The sequence below is a fragment of the Phocoena phocoena genome, chromosome 5 (genome assembly GCF_963924675.1).
Source record: "Phocoena phocoena chromosome 5, mPhoPho1.1, whole genome shotgun sequence".
NCBI classification, from domain to species: domain Eukaryota; kingdom Metazoa; phylum Chordata; class Mammalia; order Artiodactyla; family Phocoenidae; genus Phocoena; species Phocoena phocoena.
This window is the reverse complement of record NC_089223.1, coordinates 55,646,352-55,660,974: the sequence shown is the minus strand read 5'-3', so window position 1 is coordinate 55,660,974 and position 14,623 is coordinate 55,646,352. Positions and strand designations below refer to the sequence as shown.

At 37.6% G+C, this 14,623-nt stretch overlaps 1 pseudogene; it reads right to left on the bottom strand.

Annotated features, from left to right (window-relative positions):
* Positions 1-2,048: 2,048 nt before the first annotated feature.
* LOC136123176 (elongation factor-like GTPase 1) lies at positions 2,049-5,545 on the bottom strand (annotated as a pseudogene).
* Between the last annotated feature and the right edge of the window lie 9,078 nt (positions 5,546-14,623).

Below are 14,623 nucleotides of genomic sequence, written 5' to 3'. Positions count from 1 at the left end.
GGAACTTTCCCAAGGTATTCTCAACCCATAGAATTTTTCATGTATAATTATCAGAAATCTTATAATTTGACATAATTTGGAGAGAAATCTCTATTATTATAATAATTTACTTCTAACTCTTTAGGAATCCCCTCCCATTTTAAATTGTGATTTTCTCATTCTTGATTACCTTCAATGAGCAAGGTATATCTATAATAAATTGTTTTTGAAATGGATTTATTTTCTAAGTTATGTGTGTGATACAGGTGCATATTGAACTCATTAAGTTGGATAATGTTTACAAATTGATTTTCTTCTGAACTCATCTTGTTTCCATGAAACAAATATAGTTTAATAAAGCCATTATTACTTGTCAATAAATGACATTTCATTTGATCATATATGAGTAGAATGCACAATATTTTCACAGAGCATTGCTTTTATAAAGATGATAAATATTTTAGCTAATGAATTGTTAGCTCTTATAAAATAAACAATACATAACAGCATTATTGATGAAATTGGATATATTGTTCCTCATTTATTTATATTTACCAAATTTTAGTCTTTAGCTTGGTAAACTTTTCAGACCTCATTTTCACAAGTTTCTTAGAATTTATACTGGTAAAAGAACTGCAGACGTATGGAAATGCAGATCCAGTATATGCCAATAACACTAATGAATTGATTCACTATTTTTTAGATGAGATAGAGAAAGAGCAGAAAAATAAGATGAAAATTGTCCTCTTTCATTCTTGCAGATTTCCCTATCCTAATAGTGCTGCACATCATTTGGCTTTAATTCCAGATTTTCTATTTCTCAGCATAGAAAAGAAGATAATGTTTCTTTTCTTCCTTCTTTATAGCATCAAATAACAAATTTTAACTATTTAGAATATGAAAACTTGTTGTATAGTAGAGGAGTGGCAATATAACACGGTAACAATCTCAGCTCCACCACATACTAGCATAGGACCTGACCTCTTTATGATTCAAGTTTCTTTGTTAATAAAATGGAAATAATAATATTACTTAACTTATAGAGTGTGCTATTGTTGTGAGCACATCAAACTTTAGTTATTGTACTAGATTTGTATGCTGTACAATAAATTACAAATTTAGCTCCTTAAGACAAATATTTATCATCTCCCAGACGTCTGGGGATGGCTCATCTTGGTCCACCGTTCAGAGTCTCACAAGGTTGCAGTCAAGATGTAGGCTGGAGCTGGGTTTCCTTCTGAGGCTGGGGGTTCTCTTCCAAGCTGATATAGTTGTTGGCAGGTTTCATCTCCTTGCAGCTATAGAACACATAGAAGCCTATTTCTTCAAAGCCAATGGGAGACTCTCTCTCTTCAGAAAGGTCCTAGTATCTCTTTCATATCTTTTCACTAATGAAGTCAGGCCCACACAGGACAATCTCCCTTTTGATTACCTCAAATGCAAATGATTTGGCACCTTACTTACAGCTGCAAAATCCCTTTACCTTATGACATAATTTTATCACAGGTCTGAATCATATTCACAGGTCCTGGTTACATTCAATGCAAGGGAATTATACAGAGGGAGGGGAGTCATACAGCTTCCTTAGAGTTCTGCCTACCACAGTTAGCTACCTACAGCTGGATATCTTTGTCCTTTCCTTTCTGTACATCTGGTAAGGTTGTACTCTATACAGAGTTCTAGTCATTCAATATGTTGGTCAATAAGTGGTATTATCAGTCTTTTTGAATTTCATCTTTTCTTTTGAATGCATAGTGTTACCCTATTTTTGTTATAGGTGTATTACTCACCTGAAATGGTGTTCTTTATCTTCCAAGTAAAGCCAAGTAGATTCTTTTGCTCTTCCTGGAGTGTCAGCCATGTCCAGGAAAGCATTATCCATATACAGGGTGATATGTAGAACAAAAGTCGGAAATAGAAGCACTCTGTTCAGTCACTGTTGTGATGTCAAGCATTGTGGGAACAACTGTAGCATCTTTTGGTTAACCCCTGATGGTCTACAATAAGGGTCCAGGTAGAATAGCTACCAGTGGAGACTAAGTTTGGCCCATGAGTCAGTATTGCAGATATCAGTTACTTATTTTGGCTGAGGGTTCTCTGCTTTTTCCATGTGCTCCACATGGAAAAAGTTTTTGTCTTTTCCAGACAAAAACTTTTGTCTTTTCCAGACAAAAACCTTTCTACTTTATCACTATGTTCATGTACTTCCATGTTGGGTTCTCTGAATCAGCCTTTTCCCCAAAGTGCAAGTACTTTTCCTCAGTGGTTGGCACCCAGGACAGGTTGCTGGAATGATTTCCCAATGGCTGAATACCAGTTGTGAGCTGGCTTCTTCCTGATTTCATCCATGAAGAAAGCTTTTGGCCCTGGGCAGCAGAGGCCTAACGATAAATATGTCTGCCTAATCTTTTCTTTTTCTTGAAACACTTAAACTTTTCTCTTTGACAGGACAGTATAGACTTACTAAGCCAAGAACATTACCTCTGGGCATGATGCCACATATGTGCATAACTGCCAGCAGGCACTGAGGTTTCACTTGTAGCACATCTCCACACACTTCTCTCATGGTGGCAGTTAGCTGTCCTGAGAAGAGTCCACAGCAATCAGGCAGTAACACTTCTCCTTTCTGAGCAGTCCCCTTCTCAAAAGGCTCAGAGCAGCCATCTTGATTTTCATCTTGACCAGATTAGGTTTCATCTTCCCCCTGTTTCTCCTTTAATAGACCACTTGACTCTTGATTCTGCTTATCACTTGCTCCTTGTTGCTCGAAGTTACTTAAGGCTCGTATTCTAAGACAAAACAGATGCCCATGAGAGGGCATCCATGAGAGGATGGGTCCAGAGAGGGCTGCGATTGGAAGATACTCACAATGCTGTTGTCCAAATCTCAGTATTTACTGCCTCATTTGGAAACTTGATCAGTTGGGCCTGGTCATATCAAGTTCTGAAAAGCCTCACTATTATGGACTAATAGGTTGGACCCAAATTTTCTTGGGACAAACAACCAGATTTGGCCAACAGTGTTCCTCCATTTTCTCCCTGTTAGATGTTGCTCTAGTTTTCCCTTGAATTCACAATTCCCTCTTAGATCTTCTGGTGGATCATTAATTTCTGCCCTGATTCACTGAGGATGTCAGTTCCTCCACAGAACAAACCAGATCACTATTTTCTTCCAGAATCTGACTGACTTCTTCACACTGAGCATGACAAATTTATTGAAAGTTGTTTTGGTGATTAGCACATGAGTCAACCTGGATTCCTTCATGGATTTTGCTTTCTTTTGTTCTGTGTATGACTGTAATTTTTTGTTGATTGACTATTTATTCATTTACCATATCAACTTTTGAAGGTTTTATGATTGTTTTTCTGAATAGAATAATGGGTTCAGGTACACTGATTTTGAATCTTTACAATTTTTTCTTTTAAGTCATCAGGCATTGTTGCATGTGGATTTCTCTGGTTGTAACTAAAATGTGCCCTCAGCTCAATTTCCTGAATTAAATTCCAAGGGGTCATTTGGTTTAACAGCTTCATTTCTTTGATGAGGTGGGGCATTTCACTTGGGGGGTCTTTATTCAACGGCAACCCTGACAATAAGGGTGGCTACAAAGTTGAGTGGAATAAATGGTAGGCAGGATGGCAAGCTACACAGTATTGCAGAAATCACCACAAAGTCTTGTAGGCCTCCTGTTCTTAGAGATAGCCCCTCTAGATTTTCCAGTTCCTAGTTACATTCTAATCAGAAGATCTGTGTTCTTAAGAATACAAAATGTCATGTGAGGACTTGGGGAAGGACATCTGCTGGAACTGAGAAACCTAACGGTACCTGTTGCAAAAGTTCAAGCTGACCGTCCTTGGGCCATCTTTCTTTTATTTCCTCTTCAAGCCATATGAAATACAACATACTTGATTGTTTCCCTCCTAAAACACAGGTTTAGACGTCATAATCTCCATCTTTTGCCCATCACCTCTTGACTCTTCTCTCTTTAGATTTGTTTCATGGGCACTCCCATTTGGGGTGGGCTAGAAAGACACCTGCCCCTGAACTGCTGCCAGCTTCTGCATGTGCCTTTGTCTCACATCCTCATGTCAGATTTCTTCTTGAGTGAGAGATCATGACTTGTGAGGGAAAACCTCAGCACCAACTGGAAATATGTTGGAAACAAAGATTATAACTGGAGGATTGTCTTCCCTTCTACATCTCATAAAAGCTGATTTCAGTGCCTGGGTTTCTTGTGGAAGAGAATCAAACATTTGTCCTCTTGTGCCCATTAATTTCTCCACTCTCTTGGCTATAATATTAAGCAAGCTATAATGTTTCTGACACACTATAGCAAGAACAGTTTGGGATATGGTGGCCACTGACAGTAAATGGCATTGTTCTGAACATTAGTATCTAAATGAGTTGCCTTCTGGGCTCCAATATTTTATCCTAAAGAACTTACTATTTTATTAATTTTTTCTTTGTTCTTTTTCAAGACAGCATCATATAAACTACATATATTTTCCAGGATCAACTTTATAAGTAAAAAATTTCATTCCTTTTGCCTGATCAATCCTCCTAATTTTCTTATTCTTTATAGTCATCTAATAATCTTCTCACAGGTTTTCAAAAAAAACTTCCTTTTTGATGCTAATCTTTTGACTAGATTTTGTCAAGGAGCTCAATTCCAAAGTCTCACCCATCCAATGCACTGGTAACCATATTTCTTTAATCTGGGAAAAGTAACATTAAAAAGTATCCATATCCTCTAAGCCAGTGCTTCAGTAATATTCTTGCCTTCTTTGTTCAGAATTTGGATTCACTTGCAATTTAATCTCTCTCTCTGCTCTCCTTCTGGGACGTTAGAAGTAAAAGAGCTCCTGTGAGTGCGCTAATCTCTTCTAAAAGATGCGTAAGATGAGAATAAGCCTCTTGTGGAGTGAATTTCAGTTCCACTATCAAGTAATCTCATTCACTAATCACTAAACCTAGATGAATATTTTTGATCCAGACTTGTCACAGAACTTCTTATGTCTGCAGACAGACTGCTTCCATCACATTTACCAGTTATGTACCCATCACAAATGCAACCAGTTTATAGTTCAGAGGCAAAATCGGTATGTCCTGGAGAGTGTATCAGATTAACCAGGTGGTCCTCATTACTTGGGTAGATGAGGGGCAGGTGTGGACTGACCTCAAGCTGGTCAGTGATCTCCACCTGGACAGCCTGACTCTTGCATAACGTAGTGAGATGGAAGTGGATTTCATAGTGATACCTCACATCTGCTCATTTTCTCTGCAGTCCACATACCTTTACCCTTCCTCAGATATGTCTTGACTATTATTGGCCCTTTGTTCTTCTATATGAATTTTAGAATCAGCATATCAAGTTCCTGCTTGCCAGGCAACTGCCATTACTAGATATAAGACAGTTAGTCAGGGCAACAGGAGCCAAAACACAGATATGTCTGATGTTCGCAGTGTTTCTTTGGAGTTGAATCATCTTATCCAAACTATTGAACACTGTGGCCACTTTATTTCTTGTGAAGACTTCAGCCCCCAACTCAGCTCCAGCTCTTGGCATACAGCACACCACATGTCAATGAGACATGAAGGCTTCCAGGGTTTTTGTTTGTTTGTTTTTGTCATTGGGAGACCATTCTGCTGCCTAAACTTGCGTTTTTAAAAGACCTCAACAAATGAGTTAAACATCTGTGAGGCTTGCAGGGTACTGGGCTAACAGACTAGGTGGCTACTTGATACCTACCCTGGCAAGATGACTCTTTTGGGGTTTGGAACAGACCTCTCAGCAGTCATTTAAAGGAGGGAGGGCTAAGCTGACCTAACAGCCAGCCCACTCACTCAGGGCTAGCAGAGGGTGACCTGTCCTCACAATTAGAAAGAAATAGTATCCACCCATGACTAAGCCAGTTAAGTTTTTTCCAAAAATTCATAGGCAGAGTGGAGTATGTCCCTTAAGGACTAACAGCGGTCCTAAAAAAAGAGTGTAGACATAAAACCATAGTACCATAAAGGTACAGATGAGATGGACCTTACTGGGAAAATTTTACAAGCAGAGAAGGAATAGAGTGTCCAGAATCTCTTGTTATCCTATCTCACAGACTCCACTGGGCATAAATGGACTACATGCACACTGGCCAACATTTGAGGAGAGAGGAAGACTGCCTCAGTAATGCTCTACTTATAGGAACAGGGGAGAAGGTAAAATACATGGGACTATATAAGAGTAGAACCTTCTTGGTTTGGGAAGTGACTTTGTGATAATATGAAACCCATTGACTAATATCAAACTCTTCTGCCTTTGAGTTAACTCGGATCTACTGAGCCAAATATCTGTCAAACAACCAAAGGGGGAAGGAAATGAGCTACCATCACCTTCCAAATCTGTCTTTCTTCAGTGATATTTAAAAATCTACTCATGAAAGTATTCTTCTCTGTTATTTCCTAGAAGTGTTTTTATTTACAGCTTTCATATCTAAATCTACAATCCACCTTGCATTGCTTTTGTGTGTACAGTGTAAAATGGAAGTCAATATGTGTGGATGTATGTGTGTGTAAAATAATAAATATTTTCCCATATGGATATCTAATTAACACAAAGCAATTTATTGAAAAGGCTCTCTCTCCTGAGTACACTGCCATTGCAGTGGCATATCTGTAAAGTAACTATATGTATAAGTTTGTTTCTTGATTCTCTCTTGGTTTATTTAGCTATTCTTCTGCCAATAACAGACTATCTTATTCAATGTTACTTTATAATAACTCGATATTGTTGGAAGACAATTCTCCAGGTGTCTCTCAGATTCCTGCATGTTTTGCAAGCATAGGACCTGTCTATCATTGTTCTGGTTTAACTTTTCAAGGGTGTTAGTAAAGTGAACTGTCTTGGAAGATGAAAGATAGTATCTTTTTGCAGAGCAAAGGGAAACTTAGCTTATAGTCTCAGAAGGTAGAGATAGTGCCTACCTCTGGAGCAAAGAGAAAGAATGCTAACTGTTTAAAAGATTCAGGTTCTGTAAGTTTAGGATTCATCTCCTCTAATGCAATATTCTGTATATGCTGGTGTCATCTGGACCTCTTTGCATCATCTTGTAGGAATTAGGGTTTAGGGAACTGACACAACTATGCTGTTTCTGTTCTGACTCAAGGATAGATGCTTGTGTGATTTTGTTATATAAGTGATGCTGGCCTAAACTGATAGTTTCATTCCTTCAGTAGACTGGATCATAACACGAGACAAAAGACGAAGTTTAAGACTGCAAAAACATACTGATTTTCAGAGAAGTGCATAGAAGCAAGCCATAAAGAACCACCAAAATGAATAAGCAAGTGAGATATCATTCTGTCTGCAAACACAATATTAACCTATGTTTTGAGTAGGTGATTATGTGCTATGTCCAAAATATACAAATTTTATGGTGGCATTTTAAGTAAGTTAAAGTAAGTCTAATATCACAAATTTCATAAGTTTTATTCACTGATTCTTTTTTTAAAAATCAATGCAATTATTATCATAAAAGTATTAAAGAATAATATCTAAGCATTTCATTTTCAGAAATCAAGAAGTAACTCTGGTACAATTTTATGGAATTATAAAAGATTAGATGAATGAGATTTAGATTTGTTAAAGCTATCTGACATCAACACTATGCAGTTCTTTTTTATTAATTTCATTGTACTTCTTTTTCTATAGTTAAAGGATGTCCTTATCCATCTTGTCTAGAGAAAAAATGCCCACAGATTCTAAAAGCTAAAGAATGCCAGGATTCAGTATTAAATTTAAAAGATGAAGTGTCAAAGCAATTAATTAATGTTGGCCCCATGTCAGATAGAAGTGCCACATAATGAAGCCCTTAGAAACTGATGTAAAAATCTAAGAGTTAAAGCAGTTAGTTTTAGACCTACTCTCCTATTGATTTAATTTGTAGGGAGGCAAAGGGTTAGTATTCCCCAACCCTGTCTCCACACACTGCTAAACAAAAGTGTTCTTGCGTTTTTCATTTCATACCAGATCTTGACATCCTTTTGAATTTATTTTACATACTTGGAGAACATGAATACAACTTCATGCTTTCATCCTTTTATAAGACATTCATTATGTGCATTAACTGACAGCTGTGAAATTATCTGCCACTTGTCTCAAATAAAAGCAAGAAAATTCAAAATAGATGTGCATTCTGTACTTAGGCAAATTTCACATAATCTTCTTTAATTCAAATTTCTCTAGACACTTTTAATATAGGCTTTAAGTACAATGAATATGTTCAGTCATTACTACATATTGAGTGTCTGATGGCTTTTGAAAGCTCAGGAGGCAGTCTACATTTTTCTCACTTGTTTTTAGTGTAACTAGGTTTGGCAGCTCTACGTGAGTTTTTGCATCTTAAAAAATCTCCATCTCTATTGCATTTTTTTTTTTTTTTTTTTTTTTGCGGTACGTGGGCCTCTCACTGTTGTGGCCTCTCCCGTTGTGGAGCACAGGCTCCGGACGCGCAGGCTCAGCGGCCATGGTTCACGGGCCCAGCCGCTCTGCGGCACGTGGGATCCTCCCGGACCGGGGCACGAACCCGCGTCCCCTGCATCGGCAGGCGGACTCCCAACCACTGCGCCACCAGGGAAGCCCTCTATTGCATTTTATTATATATTAATGTTGTTCTTTAAATTGTTTTAATATTCATTTTGCCGTTTAAGGCAAAGTTGTCCAAAAAGAAGTGACTAGTGAGCACAATGTTTTCAGCCATTCAAGCTGATGCCACTTTTTTTTTTTTTTTTTTTGCGGTACGCGGGCCTCTCACTGTTGTGGCCTCTCCCGTTGCAGAGCACAGGCTCCGGACGCGCAGGCTCAGCGGCCATGGCTCACGGGCCTAGCCGCTCCGCGGCATGTGGGATCTTCCCGGACTGGGGCACGAACCCGTGTCCCCTGCATCGACAGGCGGACTCTCAACCACTGCGCCACCAGGGAAGCCCTGATGCCACTTTTTTAAATCCTTTTTGGTAACAAATATGAAAAACTAGCAAGTGGGAAAAGTATGTTTCCCTTAGGGAAGAGTGTGTGGGAAAATATTAATGGTCATTTCTAGCTATAGGCCTTTGTTCTGCTTTTCATAAAGATAAAGATCTGATTAGATCAAAAGACAAGGACACAGAGTTTAAGGCAAACAAAACTGTATAAAATGAGTAAAAGTGGGGCTTCCCTGGTGGCGCAGTGGTTGAGAGTCCGCCTGTCGATGCAGGGGACACGGGTTCGTGCCCCGGTCCGGGAAAATCTCACATGCCACGGAGTGGCTGGGCCCGTGAGCCATGGCCGCTGAGCCTGCGCGTCCGGAGCCTGTGCTCCACAACGGGAGAGGCCGCAACAGTGAGAGGCCCGCATACCGCAAAAAAAAAAAAAAGGAGTAAAAGTGAAAAGCCCTATCCTGGAAATTAAACTGTGGAGACTCCCATCCACTTTTCACTATTATTTAGGTTTTATAGCAGTAAACTGCAGTAAACAAAGTAACAGCTGCTCTATAGAGTAAAAGATTATTCAACCCTTAGTTTCAATTTCTTGGGCAAAAACTTCCTTTGGAACATGCTCACATACTTTACCAAATTAATGTGTACTTTCATATTTAAAATATAGATACTAGACAGATGGATAAATAGATATATAATAGATGTTTTCTTAATAATTAAAACAGCATAAAAATATAATGGAACATTATTGCTTTTTAATTTGACTTATTTTGATTGGTAGATTTATATTTACCAAAATAAAAATGGCAGGTGACTAGGCAGTTACACTATTTAATAACTTGTGCTTCTAAGATTTTCTTTGGGAGGTATAGGTCTGCCTTAAATAATCTGTCTGTAGGATAATAACTTAAATCATTACAGGATACTGTTTCACTTCAGGATTTACCTCAGTTTGTGTGTTTATGTTTGTTGACTAAGTATGAGTAGTTATGTTATTCTTATAGTTATTTTACTATGATTATTATTATTACTACTACTACTATTATCATTAATGGGGAGAAGACATGGACAAATAACTTCAGAGACAAATATAAAAATGTAACCATAGTAAGTACAACAAAGCAGAGGTATATTTTAGTGAGATAACATAAGGGGATATAATACTGGTAGAAAAACAGTGGATCATTTTCAAGTGGAAGAATCTATATAAATGACATCTGAAAGATGATTAGGTGTTAATTAGTTAAGTATTTGCAATTCCAATAAAAACTCTGTCAGTATTATTCATGGGATTTGACAAGCTGCTTCTATATTTTACTTGGAAAACAAAGTAGAAGAGGAGCCATGTTAATTTTGAAAAAAATAGGAATAAGTTGAAGAAGCTTGCCCCATCAGATATCAAAGTATAATAATTAAAGATATGGTATTAACCAATGAAGAGGTAATTAGAACAGAACTAAATAAAGAGCACAGAAAAAAGCCTATACTTATAAGGAAATAAAGTATGATACAGGGAGCATTACAGATCAGTGTGAAAAGGTAGACTAGATATTAAATGCTTCCTGCACAATCATCTTTATGGGGAAAAAAATGAATCCATACCTGACATCATATATATTTAAAAACTTTAGTTTTAATTTTAAATTTAGGAAGAAAATATACTCTCTTCATAAAATTGGAGATTTCTTAAATAAGGAGTAAAAAACACAGACTTTAAAGAAAAATATTGTTAAATTTGATTACATTATAATTTATAACAATTTATATTCATAAAAAGACATCAGAAAGCTAAAATATAATTTTAGGTTAGGAGATACTTCCCATAGTATATTTTCAAAAATTAAAAATTAAGGAGAAAAGGTAAACCCAATAGACTAACAGACAAAATATTAAATTGGACAATTTATAGAAGAGAGTAATAAACATAAAATGAGCTCAAATTTTCTACTATCAAAATGCAACTAAAAACTTAGTAAGATAGAATTTCCCAGTAAGTGATGACAAAGATGCAGAGAAATGACATCTCTTATTCTGCTAGAGAAATATGAACTAGTACAATCATTTTAGTCAGCAATATGATAATTCCTAGAAACACTGAAGATGTGCATACAATGAATGCTACCCAACCATATATATGTACACAAGAGAAATAACTAACTTGTTCATATCAACATTTGTTTTATCACTCAAGAAAAGAAAGGGTAGTGGAAAGAAGGGAGAGGAGAAGGGAGGGAGGAAGGATGGAAAGAAAGAAGGAAATTTAAAACCCTAAATGTAATCTTTAGAAGAATGGATGAGCAAATGACATTGTATTCCTACGTTAGATATCAGACAAAAATAAAAAGGGATAAACTAGGGCTCCCCTGATGGCGCAGTGGTTGAGAATCCTCCTGCCGATGCAGGGGACACGGGTTCGTGCCCTGGTCCGGGAAGATCCCACATGCCACGGACCGGCTGGGCCCGTGAGCCATGGCCGCTGAGCCTGCGCGTCCGGAGCCTGTGCTCCGCAGTGGGAGAGGCCACAGCAGTGAGAGGCCCGCATACCGCAAAAAAAAAAGAAAAGGGATAAACTAGCTCTATATGTATAAATATAGATGAACTTTTCAAGTAATATTGGGTGTAAAAGAGTAAACTGCATGTGAATATATACCATGATATTCAGTGGTATCTACCATGATCCCATTTACATAGAGTTTTCCGGACGCACAGGCTCAGCGGCCACGGCTCACGGGCCCAGCCGCTCCGCTGCATGTGGGATCCTCCCGGACTGGGGCACGAACCCATGTCCCCTGCATCGGCAGGAGGACTCTCAACCGCTGTGCCACCAGGGAAGCCCTACATAGAGTTTTAAAGCGTGTAAAACAGTGATTTATTGCTTAAGAATACATATATATGTAATACAAACTATTTGTTAAATGTGTGGAATTGATAAACCTTCAAATCAGAACACTGGTTATCAGGGATTGAGAATGGGAGAGGAAGTAGATGAAGTAGATATGATTGGAGTGACAGGGATTCTACTCTATTGGCAATGTGTTATTTCTTATGTTGAGTGATGTAAACATGATTATTGGTTATTGTTGTTTGGTTATGTCTCTATTGTTGTTTCTTTTTTGTATGTCTAACAGTAGGTAAGGACTTTCCAGACAGAGAAATTGGTGTACACATAGGCCCAGTAGAAGGAAGAGACATGAGACTAAAAGAAAGCCAGTGTGCTCAGATGGAGCCCATCAGGGCTAGAGTGTTTGAGATGAGACCATACAAGTTAAGCAGATGGGAAGATCATGCAGAGTCTTGCTAGACGTGCTAAGAGAGCTTTGTTCTCAAAGTTATGGGGAAATTCTGAAAGAATTTAAGTAGAAAAGTGATGTGATCAAATTTTTCTTGTAAAATAATATACTCAAAATTTTATTGTTTAATACTATTTTCCTTCTGCCTGATTTTATGGATATAATCTAAATTTAATCATAGATTTTTTAATAGATCTTTATTGGAATATAATTGCTTCACAATACTGTGTCAGTTTCTGTTGTACAACAGAGTGAATCAGCGATATGAATACATATGTCTCTCCATCTCCTCCCTCTCTTTAGCCTCCCTCCCACCCTCCCTATCCCACCCTTCTAGGTCATCGCAAAGCACCAAGCTGATCTCCCTGTGCTATGCTGCTGCTTCCAAATAGCTATCTATTTTACATTTGGTAGTGTATGTATGTCGATATTAATCTCATTTCACCCCAGCTTCTCCCTCCCACCCAGTGTCCTCAAGTCCATTCTCTATGTCTACATCTTTATTCCTGCCCTGCCACTAGGTTAATCAGTACCATTTTTTTTTTTTTAGATTCCATATATGTGTTAGCATACAGTATTTGTTTTGCTCTTTCTGACTTACTTCACTCTGTATGACAGACTCTACATCCATCCACCTCACTACAAATAACTCAATTTCATTTCTTTTTATAGCTGAGTAATATTCCATTGTGTATATGTACCACATCTTCTTTATCCATTCATCTGTCGATGGACATTTAGGTTGGTTCCACATCCTGGCTGTTGTAAATAGTGCTGCAATGAACATTGTGGTACATGACTCTTTTTGAATTATGGTTTTCTCAGGGTATATGCCCAGTAGTGGGATTGCTGGGTCATGTGGTAGTTCTATTTTTAGTTTTTTAAGGAAGCTTCATACTGTTCTCCATAGTGGCTGTATCAATTTACATTCCCACCAACAGTACAGGAGGGTTCACTTTTCACCACACCGTTTCCAGCATTTATTGTTTCAAGATGTTTTGATAATGGCCATTCTGACCTGCGTGAGGTGATACCTCATGGTAGTTTTGATTTGCATTTCTCTAATAATTAGTCATGTTGAGCATCATTTCATGTGCCTCTTGGCCATCTGTATGCCTTCCTTGGCGAAATGTCTGTTTAGGTCTTCTGCCCACTTTTTAACTGGGTTGTTTGTTTTTTTGATATTGAGCTGCATGAGCTGCTTGTATATTTTGGGTATTAATTCTTCGTCCATTGCTTCATTTGCAAATATTTTCTCCCATTCTGAGGGTTGTCTTTTCGTCTTGTTTATGGTTTCCTTTGCTGTGCAAAAGGTTTTAAGTTCCATTTGGTTCCATTTGTTTATTTTTGTTTTTATTTCTATTTCTCTAGGAGGTGGGTCAAAAAGGATCTTGCTGTGATTTATGTCATAGAGTGTTCTGCCTATGTCTTGCTCTAAGAGTATTATAATGTCTGGCCTTACATTTAGGTTTTAATCCATTTTGAGTTTATTTTGTGTATGGTCTTAGGGAGTGTTCTAATTTCATTCCTTTACTTGTAGCTGTCCGGTTTTCCCAGCACCACTTATTGAAGATGCTGTCTTTTCTCCATTATATGTTCTTGCCGCCTTTGTCATAAATTAGGTGCCCATAGGTGCGTTGGTTTATCTCTGGTATTTCTATCCTGTTCCATTGATCTATATTTCTGTTTTTGTGCCAGTACGATACTGTCTTGATTACTGTAGCTTTGTAGTATAGTTTGAAGTCAGGGAGCCTGATTCCTCCAGCTCCATTTTTCTTTCTCAAGATTGCTTTGGCTATTCAGGGTCTTTTGTGTTTCCATACAAACTGTGAAATTTCTTGTTCTAATTCTTTGAAGAATGCCATTGGTAGATTGATAGGGGTTGCATTGAATCTGTAGATTGCTCTGGGTAATATAGTCATTTTTGCAATGTTGATTCTTCCAATTCAAGAACATGGTATATTCTCCATCTGTTTATGTCATCTTTGATTTCTTTCATCAGTGTTTTGTAGTTTTCTGAGTACAAGTCTTTTGCCTCCTTATGTAGGTTTATTCCTAGGTATTTTATTCTTTTTGTTGCAATGGTAAATGGGAGTGTTTCTTTAATTTCTCTTTCTGATTTTTCATTGTTGGTGTATAGGAATGCCAGAGATTTCTGTGCATTAATTTTGTATCCTGCCACCTTACCAAATTCATTGATTATTTCTAGTAGTTTTCTGGTGGCATCTTTAGGATTCTCTATGTATAGTATTATGTCATTTGCAAACAGTGACAGTTTTACTTCTTCTTTTCCAATTTGGATTCCTTTTATTTCTTTTTCTTCTCTGATTGCCATGGCTAGGACTTCCAAAACTATGTTGAATAAGATTGGCAAGAGTGGATATCCTTGCTTTGTT